Raw genomic sequence first — 12,454 nt, forward strand, 5'->3', positions numbered from 1 at the left:
AGGGTAAATGTAGTAATTAGTTCTTCAAAGATCTGTGGAAATACTAATGGACACAATGGTCACGTTTCTGGAACTCCTTTCAGAGATTGTAGGCTTTTCTATTCAGAAGTGTACCCCGCTAAAGATGTCTCCTGTATAGATAATGTATGACTACGACAACGATAGCAATATAGTAATACTAATAGTGATTTTTCCCTTTTCTCTCTCTCCGACCTTCGTTTCTTTAACACAACTACAATTTCTGATACTTCGCCGTTAACGGAGGAATAGCCTGGATGTTAAAGGCGCTGCTGTAGGAATCGTAACTTACAATTCACTCTGGATCAATATAATTTTAAATTTTATAGTCTTACATAGCAAATGATAAATTCTTTTTGTTCCTAGTTCTCCATCTAGAGATGAGAGGCAAGAATCACTCACATGTTAACCGAGAGAAAGAGAGAGTGTAGGTAGATCTTATTGAAATATTCAAAACAAGAACATTGGCATATATTGATATTTGTTTATGTTTTAGTTTATTTTTGTTTATTCTTCTTTAAGAAATTGCAGTTCTTGCTTACTTTGATAATAGCAAGGGATGTGAAAGATAAAAAGTTTTACAATTTGTATTATTTGGAACCTATAAAATGTTTTCTATTTTTGCAATAATTTAGATTTAATTTCACGAAGTGCACATCTTATTTATATTTCTTAGATTAAAGTGTTTTCTCGATTTCGCTTTCCAAAACCACTGGGGCTAACATACGGACGGATTTAATTTGCTTATAATTTTCATAAAAATGCTCATAATGAAATCAAATAAACTGCACACGGTAGCGGAAGGATTAAATTTTTAGTTGGCAACACTGTTAGATAAGCGGCAACTCTGAACACGTTGAGAGAGGGAGAAGGAGGGCAAGGGTCAGTTTCTTACCAAATTCTGGTGTATCGAAAGTTCACCAAAGAGTTCAAAAAGCCACCACCGACTGAGAGTGCAATCCGAAAGTGGCATGCTAAGTTCTTGGTGACAGGAAGCGTCCTGGACCATCCTCGAAGTGGGAGGCCGCCAACATCGCCTGCAACAGTGAGCAGGGTAAGGGTAAGCATCATCAACAGCCCACAGAAGTCGATTCCTGGACGGTCCATGGAACTCGAAATTCCAAAGACAACCGTGTTTAAGATAGCCAAGAAGACGATCAAGGCCAAAGGTTACAAAAGCAAGATAGTCCAGGATCTGCATGATGAAGATTTGGACATCCGGTTCAACTTCTGTGACGACATGCTCAAGCAGTTGGAACACGGCGACGTTCTCCTCTCAGCCATCATGTTCTCAGATGAGGCAACCTTCCATGTCTCCGGGAAGGTTAACCGACATAACTGTCACGTTTGGGGCACGGAAAAGAAGCCAAGTGGTTTGGAGATCTTAAAGGACAAAATCAGGACGTCTCTGGCTGGCATTCCCGATCAAACACGGCGCAACGCTGTGAGTGGATTCCAGTGCCGCCTATGCGAATGTGTGGACGTAAATGGCGCCCAGTTGGAGGTGTGGCGGTGAATGAACTGAGCTGGTGCAGATTACAGGTAAAAATTTAATCCTTCTGCTACCGTTTGCACTCTATTTGATTTCAATATGAGTATTTTTATGTAAATTATAAGCGAATTAAATTCGTCAACACTTTATGAAAATCCTGTATATTACCGAGACATATATTTGTTAGCCTTTATGTGTAAATTTCACGTAATAATCATACATTTTATAAACAATGGAAGTTAAGGTGCTTTTATAAGATCAAAATATCCCGCACGACATGATATTTTCTTTATAAAGTTTCAATAGACAAATTAAAACAAAAAATTAACAAAAGAGAAAGTAACGTTGAAACGAACAATGTAGGATATTTAGAGGTTTTACAAAATACCGTAACACGTAAAATAAAATGGATGTTTTACCAACATTGACTTTTCCATTCCATGTATCGTGCGAAGTAAAATTTTCCTGTAATTTTTTTCATGATATCAGATCCTCTGTAAATACTAAATAGTGTTTTCTACTGTTAGGAGTAGAAAATATAAGCGTTTATAGGAATAGGTTGTAAGCGTTGAGAAAATAATAAAGCACTAGCCAAAGAAGAAGAAAAGGAAGAAAACAGATGTTTATGTTGCTAGAGACAGTTTTAGGTTGTTGATTTGTAAAATTTAGTAAACTTAGGGTTGATTCAAGAACGGATCTATTGACTTTTGAGGTTGATAGAATTGAGAAATGTTGTTACATGCAAAGTATGATGGTAAGAGAGAATTGTAAGTGTACCAGTTGAGAAACAATAAAAGAGTAACAGAAGTTTACGAGTATATTGGATCAGTGTTGTTATTAACCTAGGGGTTAGATTTTCTAAAATCAATGTAAAGGAGTTTTGAAAGTGAACTGAATTTAACCTAACAGATTAGGGGAATAGAACTTAACCTAAGAGACTTGACAGACGCTAACATTGGCGCAGTAGCAGATGACCTTATTTAATAGCGTACCAAAACAGACAACACATTATCTTTTTGTAGTACAACCTCAATGGAATAGTAATAATAAAGAAGTACAAGGAAAATCTGGATATACTACTAACAAAAATAGTTGGTCTAGAAGAGTGAGGCGTTCACCAGGATATATTTCATCTTCATCAGACTCTATGTCGAAGTTCTGTCGAAGTTGTTTGCGTAGACATGATAAAGAAATTTGTTCTTCTTTCGGAAAAAGGTGTTTTAAATGTACAGGTTTACACCACTTTGCTAATGCCTGTGTTGTGCAGTCTACAAAAGGGAAAATTAAAGAACTCTAATTTCATGTTACTGATGCTGAAGTTGTTCACGACAATGTAGGGTTAAGAATGGGTGATGTGAAATCGGCCGCAATATTAGAACCAGATAATATACAGGATTGATTTCAATTATTATATTTGGATACGTTACATCATCAAGATCCTGTGGATAAACCTAATATTATGCTATCTCCAGGCGTCGTTCAGGATTATACAGAGCCATCTAAGGTTAAACTGGGAACATTTACTGGATTATTTGGTAACCAAGATACAGTTGGAGATACTAAAATGGACCAGAGCACTAAAAGAAAAAAGAAATTTTCAGAACACAAATCTAATGAGAAAGACCGTGAACGAAAGTTACAGATAAACAAAAGTTACTATAATCTTATAGGTGATCAAGGAAAAGAGCCTTTGATTGACGCCAAGGAAGACAGTGATAGTATTTTTCTCAAGTTCGTAGAAGAAATTGATAGCAGAAGAAGAAGAAATGTATACAGGGAACACGGTACTAAAAATAAGCAAGTAAAGATTCAGAAGTTTAATTTAATGGAAGACCAGACATTAGATTTGAAGGAGGATGTTTTCCAATTTCTGTTCGAAGAATTCGTATCTTGGATGAATAAGATTAAAATATTGTGGATGAGAATGACCATAATGGAGCAGCAGTTAAAGGCACAGAGAAGAGATAATTCAGGAGAGAGAGAAGGGACAAAATGAGGTTTTTCTTTATAAGGTCCAGGAGGTTGTTAAAAGTAGAAAATATAGGCGTCTATAGGAATAGGTTGCAAGAGTTGAGAAATAATAAAGCACTAGCCAAAAAAGAAGAAAAGGAAGAAAGGATATGTTTATGTTGCTAGGGACAGTTTTAGGTTGTTGATTGGCAAATGTAGTAAAGTTAAGGTTGATTCAAGAACAGATCTATTGACTTTTGAGGTTGATACAATTGAGAAATGTTGTTACATGTAAAGTATGATGGTAAGAGAGAATTTAAGTGTACCAGTTGAGGTACTATAGAAGAGTAACAGAAGTTTACGATTATATTGGATCAATGTTGTTAGTAACTTAGAGTTCGAATTTTGGAAGATCAACCTAAAGAAGTTTTGAAAGTGAACTGAATTTAACCTATCAGATTAAAGGAATAGAACTTTACCTAAGAGACTTCGATGAACTAAACATAGGAAGTGTTATACTAACATCTACCAGAACGTTTATTCGTTCCAGGGACATGGATAGAGTGAACACAATAAAAACGAGACAAACAAATATATTCGATGTGAATTGCTTTGTCTCTTTTGATAAATCATGTTTCTCGGTGGTGTATGAGATATCAAAGTGGACTTACATTCAAAGTTTTCTCAGATCGATTTCCGATAACGCCCTGCTTTCTCTTATTTACCACATTATTATTTTTACAAAATATGTATTGAAACGGAAAATAAAAATTGTGGAGAAAGACATTATACTTTGTTCGTCACATTAGTGATAAAAAGTATCATCATTTTAGCAGACCAAACTGTGGATAATGAGTAAGGTAATTGCGTTTCTTGGTGTAATTTGATAAAAAAATGCCAAGTGAGTTATCATCAACAAAGTTCTACACCAGTAAACACCAAACGGTGGCACATACTCAAAGCAAGAATGAGCCTTTTGTGTTCATCAATTGTTTTCCAAAATCATTATATTCCTATTCCGTACCTGTCAAAATTGACCCGTATTATGTAATTTTGTGTTACGTTTATTTCACTTGCGAAGAAAGCCATCTCAATTCTGAAACCCAGCGAAATTAAATACCTTTCATGTTAATAAGAATTATCAATATTGCAAGTGATATAAATATCCTTATATACCTCAGCGAGAACTGAACCCAGGACGACACAATTGTCAAACCAACGCTTTAGTCACTACGCAAAGATATCACAATTGACGAAGAGGTAAAATATTTGATGTGATCCAATCAGAAACTTCATAAAAAAAATATAGCCAAGCCTCGGATTTGCAATACTACTACTACTAATAATAATAATAATAACAATAATAATAATTACAATAATAATAATAATAATAATAATAAACTACATAATTACAATGTCCATTACGTAAACAATATCTAAAAAAAGAAAAATAATTGTCGTGATAGAAATTGAACCATACTTTCTCAAGAGTTTGGTGTTTTACCACGTTGCCACAAATTCCTCATCCGAAAATAAGAAAGTAATACAGTAGTACGGAAGATGAATAGAGGCATTTCTATTTATACATGTGTTGATAAAATTGAAACAGTGCGAAAATAATACCTTTCTTGTTTTCTTCTTTGGAAATTGAAAATTAAAGTGAGGAAGAATTTAATGTAAATCGGGACCATCGTTAAAAATGATGAATTGAGTCTCAACGTGAATAACGTGTCGTATTTTACTCATTGAGGAAAGTCTATATCACTTGATTTTGAGTTAAAGGAAATCTCGAGTAATTCTATGTGATAATCGCACAATAAATATCTCGTGTGACTATCTTTGGCATCTTGTGTGTAGTCTTCCACGAAACGACTTTACCTAACCAATAATTTGGATGGAAGATGGAGTGACGCGGTAGGTAAATGCGTAGCATATTTAATTTCCATATGCAGAACTTCTCCCAAGAAAGAAGAAGGTGTTGGAATGAGAAATGGAGGTCTCTCGATGGCGGCAATGATTTACCAACTTACTTCCGGCAGTTGTTCAAGGTTTTACATTTTCAGCTGCAAATATAGTATTCGTAATCCACATCTTAAAAAAATCATATATACGGAGTTTCATGCGAAGCAGTTAAGACTTTTATAAATTTGCACATTCCTCATATACTATAATGCCTACATAAAACATGTTTAGTGTACGTAAGGATTATATTCAAAACCCATATATACCGAGTTATAGGGAAATCGGTTAATATGTTTATATAATGTCGTATCCTACATAAACTATTAGGGATACGTAAAATTAATACGATACTCATTATGAAATGTTACATGCAAATCGATTATTGTTTTATAAAATGGCATACTTTTAAGTGTTCGTAATCCACCTATGTTAAAAAGAGTTAGAAGAAATACCGTGCCCTAGACTCTGTGTTTATAAGCACTGTTTATAGTCTTTGGTAATTTGGTTAGGTAGGTCGCTAACTGCTTGCTAATTAGGGTTTGGAAATACCTCACTCTTTTACTTGTAAATGTGGGGTTGAAAATGTGCTTATAGCCGTACATAAGGGTAGGAATATTTCTTCGTTTTCTATACTCAGTCGTATTTCTGCTAGTCGTAGCCTTACATAGCGGTTGGGACAAGGGATCGTTAAAGTAAAGTAGTTGTACGGAGTCAAATCTCTGCTATGTCAAAGAAAGTTTGGGATATGTTTTCATATTCTTATGTATTCTGTGCTATCTTGAACAGGAGTTGCGGAATGTGGGCATAGCCTTTCGTACATAAAGGATGCCATATCTGCTATTTTAAAAATGATTAAATATCAATAGTTGTACGAAAGACAACGTCTTAAGCATTTGATATTCAAAGTCGGCAACTGGGTTATCTTCAAGAACTTGAAAGTTTTGTGTACCAACTTACGGGATGGTTGGGTGGAAGTATGAGGGAATGGGTGATATCAATAAAACGGAGAAGTTACTCATTACGCGCAATTTTGAAGTAGTTACTCGCATTGGTATCAATAAAAAGAGAACTGAGCACTAGTCGTCTCGGCTGACCTCGGAGAAGCCCCGTCCTTTTGAAGTAACCACACCTCTATTCTCGAGCCGAGGAACTACTACGCGTTTGATATCAATAAAAATCAAAGACTCCTCTGTGATGCTAGTAACTTCTCCAAATTTGTGGAGCAAGGTGACTCCGTGCGAAATATGGCAAAGTATATGATTGTTTTACTACGTAGAAAAACATATAAACTGCATAGAAATGTTGGAAAAGGAGATTACAAAAAACATTATAAGTTTATGAAAGAAAATGTAGTGATTAGCACAACATTTTTTAAGGAGAATCAACCGAAATTCGGGGTGGTGGACTAGGTAATGATGAAAAGATGCGGGTTTTCTTCAAGGGCACCGATCCTGTGGGGGCCCGGACCCCCCAAAGCTCATGTGGACCCCCTATTTTATTTATGAATATACAATATTTGGCATAATTAGAGTGCAATTTGTCTTAAAATCCTGATATACATACCTTCTGCATCTGAATGCCCCCCGCCCCCCCAAATTTACAGAGAAATCGGGGCCCTTGGTTTTCTTGCGTTACGTGAGTGATCCGGGATTCCAGGTCGGAATGTCAGGGGATTCTGGTGTGGCTCAAAGTACTGTCTATGACTACCTGAAAATGGATTGTTTCCGGAAGTGTGCGTAATATACAAACAGCAAAGGCAGAGTGACAAGAACAATATACATTTCCGGGTGCTATCGGAGCACTTGACTATACACAAGTGGCAATAAGGAAACCTAGTATTTTGCAGAATAATACGTTAATAGGAAGAGCTATTTCGTGGCTAAGCGGTTAGCGTACATGCATTTGGCATAGGAGACCAGCGTTCGATTCCCTGCAGGAGCTCATGTAGTTTGGATTCCACGTTAATCAATGGGTTCTGTCTCATATAGGCACGCTACTGAAAAGGACGTTAAACTAATAATCAACTCAACTCAACGTTGATAGAAAGGGTGTATACATGAGAATGTATTTTGTTTATGTCAAGGCGAAAGGGGACACGTATGGTGTGGAAAACGCAATCAGATGGACGCGATTTATGACGTGGGTGGCTGGACTTTTTTAAAAAGAAAACAAAGGAGCCAAGTGTCTGATTTCGTTCTTAAAGCCAAACAATCTACAAAGACCTTGGACAACACGTGATATGCGCTTGTCGTGTTAATCTTGATATTGCTGGATTCCAATAAACATCCATCAGCTGAAATAGGTTCATTCCCATGGTTTCAGTATTACTTTCTTCTTTCCCGTTTTTTTCTTCTTTTTTATTTTTGTTTTGTTCTCGCTCGAATATTAAAGATTCTCTTTTGAATTTGTGTCTCAGTCGTAGATGTATTTGATATTTCGTTGCATTTCACAGTAATTACCTTCAAAGTTTCGGCTTTCCGACGTTTACTTTCTGGTAGCTGTGACTTTGAAAGTACCACTGGAAACTCTTTTAGAATATCCACAAATGCACTTTGATTGAAGCTATCGTTGCTACTTGCCCGTTTCATGGCTTTTACGATACTACGCCATAGGTTAAAAACAACGAAATGACTGCGCGATGAATGGGAGAAATGAGTAATCACTTCTTTTATTGATACGACTCAGTGCTACGTGCAGAGGAAGCGCGAGTAAACGTTCATAAATATGGAGCAGACTAGACCTGAGTAGTGGCTTGTTCTATTGATACGAAATTGAGGGAGGAGATTACTCCAGGTGTAGTTACTCCGATTCTAGAGCAGGACTTCTCAGAAGTAGTTACTTATTTTTATTGATATCACCCAATGATATAAGAATTGTCAATAAATTTAGAAGTTTTACTCCTCAGCATGTTTAAATGCTTGTATAATTTGTGTGTCATGCCAGTTGAGGAGAGTAAAGAAACGTGCTGTGGAACTTACCATGCCGTTTTAGTTTAATTTATTTGTGAAGTTGCCTTAATTGATCTTAATTCACATTAAGATACTAACTTTAACTCTTGTAACTATATTCATATGATTTAAAAAAGTTGGTTGTCTACAAAGACGTGAAAAGCATAGGAAACATTACTAATTCAATCTATACTTTTAGTGTTATGATTGCAGCATCGATTCTTCAGTCTGTCAATGGCAGATAAAATTCAAACTCTCTCTCTATATATATATAAGTTTATGAAATATTGGCGTAAATTAAAAATAATGCTTTGAAAATCTCTAAACATGCACAGCAAATATATTGAAAAAAAATCCAACAGAAGCACAATACGGATGATTATCCCATTGACGAGAAAACATTGGTATGGTCTTAGATATTTTGATTAGGACAACCCATTTCCTATTGGAGATCAATAATTTCATTTTTCGAAGTACTGAGGAACAGTGTTTGTCACACAATCATTAACATGTTTTTATATGTGAGTATATGGTGATATTATACAACGAAGGTTCTATTTTTTTCTAATTTGTTTCTTTGAATGTGGTAGGCAGTTTCGAGATTGAATGATATATTGGTGGATTCCGTGGAAGAAGGTGGTGACCATCAGTGTAATACTACTCCAAATTCAGTTCCCGTTGATATTACATTTTATCAACGATCAATCTTTATTAAATAGGATTCCACTCTTACACACCTATAGTCTTCCGTGTAGTCGGTATATTTTGTCTATCACTGAAACATGCTAACAAAAAGAAATTGGAACGAAATATCCGTGTTAACTGTTTTAAGCAACTTAACAATCACGTCCCACAATAAAATTATTTTCAAAATCATGTTTGAACAATGATAAACATTCAAGTTCCACTAAAATGACAGAACAGATACTCCAATAAACCTACTCCAATAAAAGATAACGACAGAAAACATCCCGTTGATAGTCAATTTTCTACTCTTTAAGTACCAATTCAAGAAGTTAGCAGATATAACGCGGGTGATTGAAACATTGTTGCTGTTGTAATAAAAGTGAATTAAATGAACTATTTGTGGGTAGCTACTAAAAAGGGAGTACTGTATCAGTTACATAAGAGGTTTTAATTTTCTGTGTAAAAGAAAACAGTGTTCTACTGTAATGGTAACGCAACCATAGAGTCAAAAATATATCTTAGGGTGTAAAAGACTCTGACATTGGATCAGGTCAAATATATAGAAGGTAAGATGCTAACATAGCTTATTTTTATGAAAAACTACCTTTTATATTTGTTTTTTACCTTCCCTGTGTAAGTCCAGTTTCAAATGTAACAATAATATATAAATCTTACTTTCTCTGAATGTGGAGTAGTTGTTTATTTAATTCATACTTTCACGTTCCATTTATTACTTATCTCTAATTATAATTACTTTGGTAATTAATGAATATATCATAAAACTAGAAAATAAAGTAAAAGCGAGACATGCTATGTTTCCTAATGAAAATATACAATAGAGCAACGTTTGAAATAGAAATATATTTTCTATTATCATTGTTTAAAATGTATTTTCTAAATAATGATATACTGTATTAGGAAATTAAGAATTTTCTTAATACTAAAGAACCATTAGAAGTATATATATGACATTAAACTAGCAACAAAATTGTAATACTTTGTGTGAGGAAATGAAAGTAGCTAATGTGTAAGTTAATTGTATCTTCGTCCTACCTTGTGTTTATGTACATAAGCAAGGAAAGTATGTAAGATAGTAAACCAATTTTTTATGTTTGTACTTTTACGGTAACATTAATATATCACGTAACTTGAAATGCATAAATTTATCAGCCTTGAATCATTATGATGCACAGTTACTTTCAATCATCTCAACAATTTTCTCTGCATGGAGTAAATAGCATCATACGGAAAGTGGGCATTATTTCTTCATGTTTAAAATTGAGTGATCCCTTATAACATTTATGAAATTCTTTCCATCATGATCTAGTACTTGGGCTTAAAGTCAGACAAGCAAATTTCTCAAGTCCAGATAACAACTCCGGTTAATGTGTCTTCCATATTCATTCCATTCTAAAAATAAGGTCTACTATATGTAGAAAGATATGCTTTGATTGAAACATATATATAAATATTTCTCAAAGATCTTAATTTTCTACAATATTTGAACCTATAATTTCTATTAACAAGGCCTTTCAAAAATTCTCAATTATAAATACATTTTTTCAACGGAAATGTATTAATACATCGATTATTGGGCTTATTCTTGGATACCATATAGACGATCTTATCGTTAGAGTTCAAAATCACTGGAACGAAGTACAAACATACGTTTTGAAAATGTGCGTGATCACTACATTTTACCACTTTAAAGTTGCGTTTTTAAAATCAACAATCCATAATTTTAAAGCTCAAGAATGTTGTTAATCTTCTGTAACTATATTTACAATACAGGATGATAAGAAATTATTTACGTAATTTAAAAGGATACAAGTCCAAATGCATATAAAAATATATGTCAATAATATCATCCATTTCATCATATGTTAATATAACAAATTTCATATTTGAATATTAATATGTAATACAAAGAAACAGTTAGATTTTAAAGTATGGATTCCTATTAACCCATGGAGTCATAATCGAAAAAAATCGTATTTATCTACAACTGTTGTTAAGATCATTTAGAATTGAGTATACTAAAGAAGTATATACCACTTATTTACTAGACTATGCACCTAAAACGTATTTTCAGAATCATATTCCTACCTTCTCCAACGCAGAAAGAAGGAATGAGATTCGAAGGCTAAATATTGTTTCATATATTTCCAAACAAATATGTAAGAAATTAATGTCAACATATCGCGTGCAAAATAGATGTTATTATAAGCATAGTTATATGTTAGTTTCGACATATTGTCTTCAGAAAATAGCTTTCAATATGTAAATTGAATTCATAAAATTGTTTTGTAGAAACAATTAATGTATATTTAATACACTTAAGCAACAAAAGAAAACAATTATGCACTGTTATAAAAAGTAAGTTCAATTAATTTAATATGTATGGATAGTAATGCAGATAATAATTTGCACTCCAGTGATTTTTATGTAACTTTATTCGTAGAATAGAATGGAGAAAAAGTAATTAAAGAAACAGGATATCTTATACAGAGATATGTACATAAGCAATTGCGTACACAATATTCATAGTGAACTGGATGCCGGTTTCACTGAAACATCTTTAAATTAGAATTACACTTTATACGAGATAACAACGAATACATGTGACTAGAAATTAGAAGACATTCATTCTTTGAAAGACAACATATATTTTATTTCAGGAAATCGATGTATCACTTCAAACAACTTCCTTGAGAAAACGGATTTTGCATCTTGCTTACATTCTGCTTTCATTTAAAATGATCGGTGGTTGTTGTGAGTGTGTTATACGCATTTTATTTGCAACTGGGTTATTATTATATTGAATTTCATATTTACCAAACAAATTGTAGTCCAAAGCAAACAGAAATTTAGCATACACAAGATTACTGTATTCAATAATATTTAACTATTTGTTGTTAAAATTTTGTTGAGTCGAAATACTAATATTAGTAGAACGTAGTGCAGAGAATCAAGTTCAAGACTGACATTTTGAATAATTATATCCGAAAGCCAAGAAATAAAATATTAGCAGCAAATTATAATGTGTAATGCCACACAAAAAGGACAAATTATAGTACTCTTTCAGGTTTGGACTTGTTTGTATAATGTTCGTGGGAAAAGACTCTATACAAACACATTTTCTGAAACCTACATATCAAACTTGGTGAGCTTTTAGCAATGACACCAAATCTCTCTGTATAAGGAACATATGAATTAGTATGTGAATTATGTTGATCAAAAAATATCACCATGTCCTACTTGCCATATTATTGAATGAGTTACATTTATTGTCTACAATAAATACTGTGAATGTGGTGATTATTATGTGAAGAAATCGAAAACAAAAGTGGTAATAACCAATTCCTTGAAAATATATTCCTAAGTCTAGGATACTTAC

The 12,454-nt window shown here is 33.7% G+C and overlaps 1 protein-coding gene across 1 annotated transcript in view; it reads right to left on the minus strand.

Annotated features, from left to right (window-relative positions):
• Positions 1 to 11,215, minus strand: part of LOC145683402 (hemolymph lipopolysaccharide-binding protein-like) — a 392,275-nt gene extending 381,060 nt beyond the window's left edge. Inside the window, exon 1 of the mRNA XM_081754738.1 lies at positions 11,164 to 11,215. The gene's annotated coding sequence lies outside the window, so the exon portion shown is untranslated. The remainder of the gene's footprint in view (positions 1 to 11,163) is intronic.
• Positions 11,216 to 12,454: the final 1,239 nt, after the last annotated feature.

The sequence above is a fragment of the Thermobia domestica genome, chromosome 4 (genome assembly GCF_964235325.1).
Source record: "Thermobia domestica chromosome 4, izTheDome1.hap1.1, whole genome shotgun sequence".
Taxonomy (NCBI): Eukaryota; Metazoa; Arthropoda; class Insecta; order Zygentoma; family Lepismatidae; genus Thermobia; species Thermobia domestica.